Here is a 9,316-nt window from a genome sequence, read left to right as displayed (position 1 = left end):
TATTTTCGAGATCTTCAAGTTTATCATGCATCTCGCTTACTTCTTGTTCCTGTGTAGACATCTTTTGTGTGAGGTTAGATAGATCATCGGCAGTAGAGGCCTCATTTTCTAACAGAGTAGCAACTCTTGAGCCTAGTTCAGTAATTTCTTGCTTTATGTCTGCCAGACTATTTGTAACGGTATTCTGAAAGGCGTCTATTTTTTCCCAGAGCTTATCAAAGTTCTTGTTGATATCTTGTTTAGACACTAGTGCCTTGAGACCTGCTCTTGTTGCAGGAATAGTATCTTCTTCACCAATCTGCGAATCTGATTCGTAATCATTGTCTTCTTCTATCACCGTATTCGCAGATTCTAGCATTTTCTCGCCTCTGGCCGGCTTAAAGAATAGAGAAGCTGTTGGTGGTTTAGATCCCTGAGAGGATTTATTCAGCTTTCTGGCCGACATATTACAAGAGGTTGTTTGTATTTCACCAGTCCACTATAGATGTATCTAGGAGTTGTAGCGGGCGTCTCTACATGGTGTGTAGTTGTATTTTAGGATACCAAGGGTAAACAGGTAGATACACTTTATAGGAAAGTTTAATGGTATATAAGTAGTTAGCGATATTTTGCCTTTAGGGTAGATAATTTCTTCTGCTGCAATCTGCTGTTGCAAGACGAAGAAAGTTAGTAGCTTTCAGGATTATTCCATATAAGGTCTTTTTATTCCCCAGAATGTTATTGCAGAGACAGAGAGCAATAAATAGATTAGAACATGGTGTAGTGAGAGCCAAATTCTGTTCACTGCTTGTTCAGAGAGAAAAAGTAATCCAGATTACAGAAGGGCTACAGTTTACCACATGGTAATTATTGCAGGCAGCAAGATTAAGTGTGCGTTACATTTCAGCTTCAATAAACCTCAGGCTAGTTCATTTACATAGTTTAACCCTCTCTCAAACATTCTAGTAGCCATGTTACTGTAGGGCCATTCTAGGTGTGTGTCTTTTTATCTTTCTTGTGATCACCTGATTCCTTAGGCCTCTCTCGCCCTTAAAAGGTAATTTTCATTGCCCCGCTATATCGCTGGGGAGGGAATAATTTTAAAGTCTCTGTAACCCCAACTAAGCCAGTGTGTCGTTTGTTTCCTCTCTTAACGCACTGACCTCCGTGTGTTTCTGGTCTGTCACTCACACAAGTTCAATACCGGAGCATTTTCTCCGTCTCGCGGCTAAAGTGTCGGTTCAGTCCGCTGTTTCCCCTAATAAGGGGTTTCCTTTATGTCATCCCAGAAAGAGGTGGCCGTCTAAGTACCCTTTAAGTTTGTGCTGTGCGGCGCCATGCCGCTCGAGAGTAACTATGCCACGTGGCTAAGATGGTGATCGGCACCCGGCACTTCTCACTGACACCGGGCTGAAAGTAAACCCGCGGTGTCTGATGTCGCTCCCAATTGCTCTCCGGTACTCACTTTAAAGGATCTCTAGGGTCCAGTGTCTTTTTATATGTGTGGCTGTACATATATGTCCTCACATATTGCAGTCTAGCACGGAGCTCCACTACTAAGCTGCCATGTTCCTTCAGCTCCGTATTTTGCACTTTAAAAGACAAATAAAAAATATAATTTTGCTGAACACAATTTCATCCTTACAAGGAACTGATAAAGCTTTTGCCAAAACCTGCCTTACACAAAGAAACATAACAATGTTTGTGGATTTGGGTGTTTTTATCATCTATGTTTTTTGAAAAGGGATGTTGATATAAAAAAAATAATCACAAGGAAAGGAGACATTAAAAAATCATTTTTACATGAAATTTTTAAAAAAATAAAATCTTAACTTTGTGTGGGCAAATGATGTGTTAAATGATTTAGCAAAATATAATTAATTTATTCTACATAAAAATAGACTGCAGGTTTTTGTCAAACTTAGAAAAACAATTTAACAGGTTCTTAATTACTATGTTAATTTGCCACAGCATGACAGAGTGGAATTTCTAGAAAAATAATTTACACTTTTGTCATCTATTAAATATAAGTTTATCCTTTTTCAAAAGCAATTGTTCAATTAAGTTGTCTTGTCTCCTCTTGGCTTTCACTACATAAATATTCTCTATTATTTTTCCACTGAACACATTCTTTTTTCCGTGCATAGAATATCCTCTAGCAGAATTAATTTTCTTTATGATCACAATAATCCCGTGATGCACTTTTTTACTTAGCAGAAAACAATTTTGTTATCAATGAAAAAATTAACTTTCATTCTTTTTATATATTTCCTCTGAACTCAGCAAATGGAAAAAAAGGTTTTATGGCAAATTATTCAAAATGTCTCAAAACTACACATTATTTGACTACTTTCTTAACAGAGACAAAATTATTGTTTAAACCTGGATATTAAAGAAGAAGGACAATTTGGTTTTCAACTTGAAAAGATGAAAAGATTTGTAAATTCCTCATCTGAGTTCTGTTGGTCCTTATTGTCCTGTAATCTAATTTATTACCACAGTATAACTAAACAATGCATATATTCATACCTACCTATTAAGTGGTAAATTAGATCATAGCTTTTTTTTCTGTGGTTTGGAAATGTTTACAAAAAATAATAAAATGGAATATGCTGGTTCATTAAAAAAGATATTTAGAATAAAAAAAATTCTAGCCAGTTACCATTTCCTTTATTTCCTCTAAAAGGACATTTTAAAATGTATTTCATTTTTTGCAGTATTAATTTCAACCTACATTTAAACATCTTTTTTTTAAATATTTTTTTCAGGCAAAAATATTTTTGACATGTGTAAATGCTGATATTTCATATGCATGATAGAAAATGTACAGTGTGTAGAATAGACTGTTCTCTGGACCTCAAAATCTAATCAACATGCTCTGGATTTCTGTTACCACACTGTAGTTAAATATTTTGCTGTTAGATCTCTAAAAGTTAAGTTTATTGTGTTGATTTAGTGAGAAAAATCTCTTCAACATCATTTCTTAACTTTATGTAACCATTTCAGTAGGAAAGACACTGCATAACTTGGCCTCTACCGTACTTTTTATCACATTTTGTTATGCTTTCTGCTACTGCAATGTAATGCTGAGGGCCTAACTTTCCTACACTTTATTTACATCACTGGTAATTGTTAAGTAGCAGTTACTCTTTATTATTTTTTTTAAAAGTTATGTCACGTTGCCCTCTAATGTTCAGATGAGTGCCATTAACAACACAGGTAGACAACATAGCTATGTGGGTAAAGAGGATGGAGATGCTAACAATCCCCCATTACCCTATATTAACCCCCTAGTGACCCATCATTTGAAAAATGGGAGGTTCCTTTTTTAATGATTGCTCATGTGTTCATGCTGTTCCACTGGAAACCAGGGGGGGGGGATTTTTAGATTTAAATGCTTTTTATTGAGTTTTAAGAAAAGAGGATCACAATAACCAAAATAAGACCATAGCAACAGTTAACAAATGTAATGCTAATATAAATAACATTGATACATTAATTGTATGCAATGCAGAAAACATAAAGAAAATAAGGAGAAATAGAGGGAAAAGAAAAATGGAAGAAACACAAGAAAAATTAGGAAAAGGGGAATGAGAGCATCAGACAGATAATCCAACAGAAAATATATCAGATAACTCATACAGATTTTAAGTAAGGCATTTAGAAAAAGTCAAAATTATATGGTAACGTGATTGAGGATAAAACATATTTAGAACCCTGGCATGTTGCACAGTTAATTTGACTAAACCATTTTATATATTAGGGAGTAACAAATCAGAATTTCAAACCAACAGATAATATGCCAAGGAGAAGAGGGAGTAAAGTTCAAGGAGAAAAAGAGAGAGATCTTGAGGGTTTCTGTTCCCAGAAAAAAAGCATACATTTGTTAAAGGGAGTCAACTGTTCCTCTATAACCGTGATAGATACAGTCACACCCTGGGATTGAACCTAGGACATTAGCTTCCTGGACTGTTGCTTTTACTATGTGCTATTCTTGCATCTGAACTAAAGTCAGTTTCTTTTGCATAGTTAGCTTTTTGTTTTCCTGCCCTTTGGCTTCACCTGCCTGCAGCAGCAGGTAATTGGCAATTACTCTCTGCCTATTTAAGCCAGCTCTTCCAGCAGTCATTGCCTGTTTATTGAGTTTCTACTCAGGGTATGCTGTTTACTGCTGTTTTGGATTGCTCACTGTTACAGACTTGGATTTGGATTCTGGACTCTGCCCTTTTCTCTGCCCCTTGGTACTTCATTGGATCTGCTGTTTTCTTTGATCTTGGAGCTGGACTTTGACTACGCTTTGCTTTAACCCCTTGTACCTCGCTGGATTGTTTGCCTTACTGTTGCTGACCTGAATTGTCTTTGACTACGCTCAAGTCTGACCCCTAGTGACTGTTTCCTGCACTAACGGATTGTATCCTTTTGCAGTACTAGTTTTCCTTGCTCAGTATCTCTAGATTGATCTAGTACTGTACAGTCCGGAGTGCATCTAGAGCTTCAGGCTGGTTGTTATTCCTATCTCCACCTTAATCTCTGGGTTACTCCGAACCGTACCTATACTTGTGTAGGTATTGTATTTTACTGCCTGTCTCTCCATCTGAAACTGAGGCAGGGGTGACAGTATAAACAGGCCATGAACCCAGAGGAGATAGCGAAGGCTGTGACCCTGCAGTGGCAGATGCTTGGAGCCCACTCTACTCAACTACAAGCATTGAATGATAAATTTGATCACATTACTGCTATGCTGTCCTCTCTATGTAACCAGAGTGCCACTTCAGCAAATACTCCCCCATCTGCTTGACCTCCCACTGCCTGAAAAATGTGATGGCTCTGCACAGGATTGCCAAGGCTTCTTAAACCAATGTAGACTGAACTTTTGTAATAACCCAGCAATTTTCCAGTCTTCCCAAGCCACGGTCACTTTCATCATCTCTTTGTTAAAATGTCAAGCACTAGTTTGGGTATCCCCTATAAATGAGAACAATGCTGCTATTCTGCACAATGCTGAAGATTTCATCTCCAATTTTACCTCTGTCTTTGATATCCCAGGCAGAGCAGCCGCTGCTGAATCTTCTCTTCTAGATATCCGCCCAAGGTAATAGACCTGTCCCACAATATGCCATAGAGTTTCGAACTCTTGCCTCTGAGACTAATTGGGGCTGTCAGGGTATCTGTGAGTAATATTAAATAAACTACAGATGTATCATAGAATCTAATATTTAATTTTTTTAGCTAAAACCTAATTTGATGTGAATTTGTCTCATAACAGACCAGACCCAAACCCCATTTTTCCTGATTACAATACATACAAATGAGAACAAAGGGAAAACATTTGGTCTCATTAGTTCAGGCAGTTATTTCAAAGAGATGTTCACTATATGACTGCTGTGTTTCAAGTTTTGCTCTCTGAAATAAGAGATTATCAGGTAATGACATCATGTGGAGATAAACAGACATGGTTTGTCTGTTTGAAAAATCCTTTTGAGGTTTAAGTATATTCAAAAGTTAATTACCCCTGCTGTGTTTGAATACACAAAGCTCAGACATACATCTCAAATGGAAAATAACAAGAGTTGATTACCCCTGCTGTGTTAGATGCACATCTGTACTGAGCTAAGCAGAAACACATGTTGCATTATAGCTGTTAAATTCATTTTAAAGTACAACTGATATAATTTTCAATACTGTATAAAAATCTATAATTCCATGGATCTGAGAAATACATTTCAGATTTGTAATAAATTAAATGAATAACTACATTAGTATATATAAATACTCAAGTTATTTCAAGATAAATACATTTTTTCTATGTTTTCCAGAAATCTAGTGAAGAACAACTGATGTGAAGATGAGATTTCTAAATAAGAGGCTATGAGTTGACATAGAGACATGTATTAATAAATAACTATAATACTCATGTATATCTATGATATAAGATGCGACTAGGAAATTAAATATGTGCCAGTATATCAAATGAGCTGATATACAGAATAAGTCAGATAGACATATATATTTCGTTGATTGATACTACTAGTCCCTCTAAAAAAAATGCAACTTTTAAAACATCTTCTAAAGTATGATGCTAGAAATATACTGATGTTTCATATTAAAATAATCAGAAAAATGGCACAATATGGTCCATGTATATTAAACATATGACTTATTAATACAAGAAATAGTGAGCATATTAAATATACAATTAAATGATATAGTAAACTGCAGCAATATTTGATGGTAAAACTCAATTTCTGGGTGTCTGCTGTGTCTGCTGCCACCTATAGATCAGAGATGGTATCACAGCCAAAAGATAAATGGCTACTCAGGGAGGCGTCTCCCAAAGAAACAAGAGATGTTCAGCTCAAGGGGCCTATCACAAGACAAGCTTCCGTGGGGCGTTTCCAATTCCACCATTGATTAGAATAAAAAGGGGTGGGGTATATCAGGTGATATAACCCCATGCAAGAGAGAAAAAATAATTTTTGACTGACAAACTGTTGCCTTGGAAGCCAGTCTCTCTAAAACAAATCTGGGCCTAATTTTTATCTATCTTGCAAAAATACCTCTTTTAATTTATGAGATGAAATTGGACTTATTGGAGAAACTCTGGAAGCTGAAACATTGATTTGGTTATTTGGGTAAAGTATAAGAAACTGTTAAGTATATATAATATTTAAATCAAAGGCATTCTAAGGAAATAGTTAGATTACAGCTGGTAAATTTAACCCCTTAGTGACCACAGCACTTTTCCATTTTCTGACTGTTTGGGACCAAGGCTATTTTTACATTTCTGCTGTGTTTGTGTTTAGCTGTAATTTTCCTCTTACTCATTTACTGTACCCACACATATTATATACAATTTTTCTCACTATTAAATGCACTTTCTAAAAATACTATTATTTTCATCATATCTTATAATTTACTATAAAAAAAATTATAAAACATGATGAAAAATGGAAAAAAACACACTTTTATTAACTTTGACCCCCAAAATCTGTTACACATTTAAAACCTCCAAAACACCCATGCTAAATAGTTTCTAAATTTTGCTACATCTGGAGAGGTACTGGGATGTATAAAACTTTCCTGAGGTTTTCATCTATGTATTCCTTTAGGTGTTTAAGTTCAGGTTGGGATAATGAATAAATTCGTCCGTAAGGAATAGATGAACCTGGTCTCAACTCTATGGGGCAATCATAAATCCTATGAGATGGCAATGTCTCCGCTTCCTTCTATATATTCTGTAGGCACAGATTCTACACTTAGTTGTAAAATTTTTGGAGTGTTTATACAATTTTCTTCACAAAATTTTGAATGAAATGTTACTTCTGATGATACCCAATTTATGTCAGGTTGATGTTTCTGTAACCATTTTAAACCTAGTACAATGGGGAACATAGGGGAGTAAGTCACATAAAATTCTAATATTTCTGTATGATCGTCATTACATACAACTGAAAGAGGAATTGTATGGTCAGTGGGACCCTTAGATGAAAAAGTTTAATCAAAAACACGCAAGACAAATGATTTTGCTTTTTTAGTTGTTGGAATTTTGTTTTATTGCTCGCATGTTATTCTCTGCTGTTATTTGCTTCATGGCAAACCCAATGCATCTAGAGACTCTAAAACAGGGTCATTACTTTCAAAAAATGATTTGCCCATGCTCTGGGCTCTGATCTTAGGTACTATATAACAGGCAACACCTTTTGCTTTTCTGTAGCATTAGTCTTTGGCTTCATAGTGAAAAGTAGATAGCAAGCATTTTTAAAGTCTCTAAATTGACTTCTATCTCCAAAAAACTTTTCTGGTGGACTTACCATTGGCTCAGGAATGGAATCTGTTGTAGATGTTCTGGCTGCGACTGTCTCTTTAAGAATAGACTTGAGGGTTTTGTTTTCAAACTGAAGCTCTCTTAATCCTTGACTTAACAAATCAACTCTTTGGTTTAAATTGTGAACATGATTAGTGAGCTCTACGGGATCCATTTTTATGGCTTTGAAATATGTCGTTTTATATAAGTGGATCTATATGTAGAGAAAATTTTGTATTAATAATATATGCTTTGATACATTTTGGTATAATGTAGCAATAGTAGATAACCATAAATTACTTTATTTATTGTTATTCTACAAATCTTACTATACAGTATAAAAAAACTTGAGTAAAATACTCTATTACTTAAAGGGACAGTCTAGTCCAAAATAAAGTTTCATGATTCAGATAGAGAATGTAATTTTAAACAATTTTCCAATTTACTTTTATCACCAATTTTGCATTGTTCTCTTGGTATTCTTAGTTGAAAGCTAAACCTTGGAGGTTCATATGCTAATTTCTAAGCCCTTGAAGTCTGCCTCTTCTCTCAGGGCATTTTGACAGTTTTTCACCACTAGAGGGTGTTAGTTCATGTGTGTCATATAGATAACACTGTGCTCACGCACGTGAAGTTCCAGTGAGCCAGTTTTGATTGGCTAAAATGGATGTATGTCAAAAGAACTGAAATAAGGGGGCAGTTTGCAGAGACTTAGATACAGGATAATCACTGAGGTAAAAAGTGTATTTATATAACTGTGTTGGTTATGCAAAACTAGGGTATGGGTAATAAAGGGATTATCTATCTTTTTAAACAATAAAAATTCTGGTGTAGACTGTCCCTTTTAGGCTTATATTTCCTGATTACATATATATATGCATATTTATGAATTGGATCAAAGACACTTAATAATAGTAAAGTGTGACAATTTTTAGTTGACTGATATATCAGATATAATTCCTAGACTGGAAGTTCAACAAACAAGAGGAAGAGAATATAACAGGGGTTTATGCTGAAACGCTTACTTGTTGGTATGAAGATATCCGTTGCAGAGAAAGATCAGCAGAGTGGGCTGAGACACGATCTGGAAACAGCTGATCAGAACGAAAATGCTACAGGTTGAAATACTTTTCCTTCGGCTGAGCAGATGAGGTGAACGGCTCAGCAGTGCTGAGGCTTTGCATAGATGTCGGCTTCACTGGAATAGAGGCTGTGATGTCACAGGTGCACAGAAACAAACTGCAACAAAGTTTCCAAAACAAAATATAGGAAAATTTAGTAGTTGCACAAAAATAAAATTTTCTCAATTGAGGTAGTATCCCAGAAAATTTCCAGGAAATGGAATTCTGAGAATAAAGAGACAAAACTCCAGAGGACATGAAGTGAGCTAGGAAACTCAGTGAAAAACAAATTTCCAAGCAATTTGGGAAGGAAACCCTGTGTCTATTTAAAGGCACAGCGGATCATAGATTAATCACTGTTCTTAAAGAGGCAGTACATGACAAAAGTCTATGGGGATTTTGGTAAGTAAAC

The sequence above is a fragment of the Bombina bombina genome, chromosome 5 (genome assembly GCF_027579735.1).
Source record: "Bombina bombina isolate aBomBom1 chromosome 5, aBomBom1.pri, whole genome shotgun sequence".
NCBI classification, from domain to species: Eukaryota; Metazoa; Chordata; class Amphibia; order Anura; family Bombinatoridae; genus Bombina; species Bombina bombina.
The sequence above is the reverse complement of the archived record's forward strand: the minus strand, read 5'-3'. Positions refer to the sequence as shown.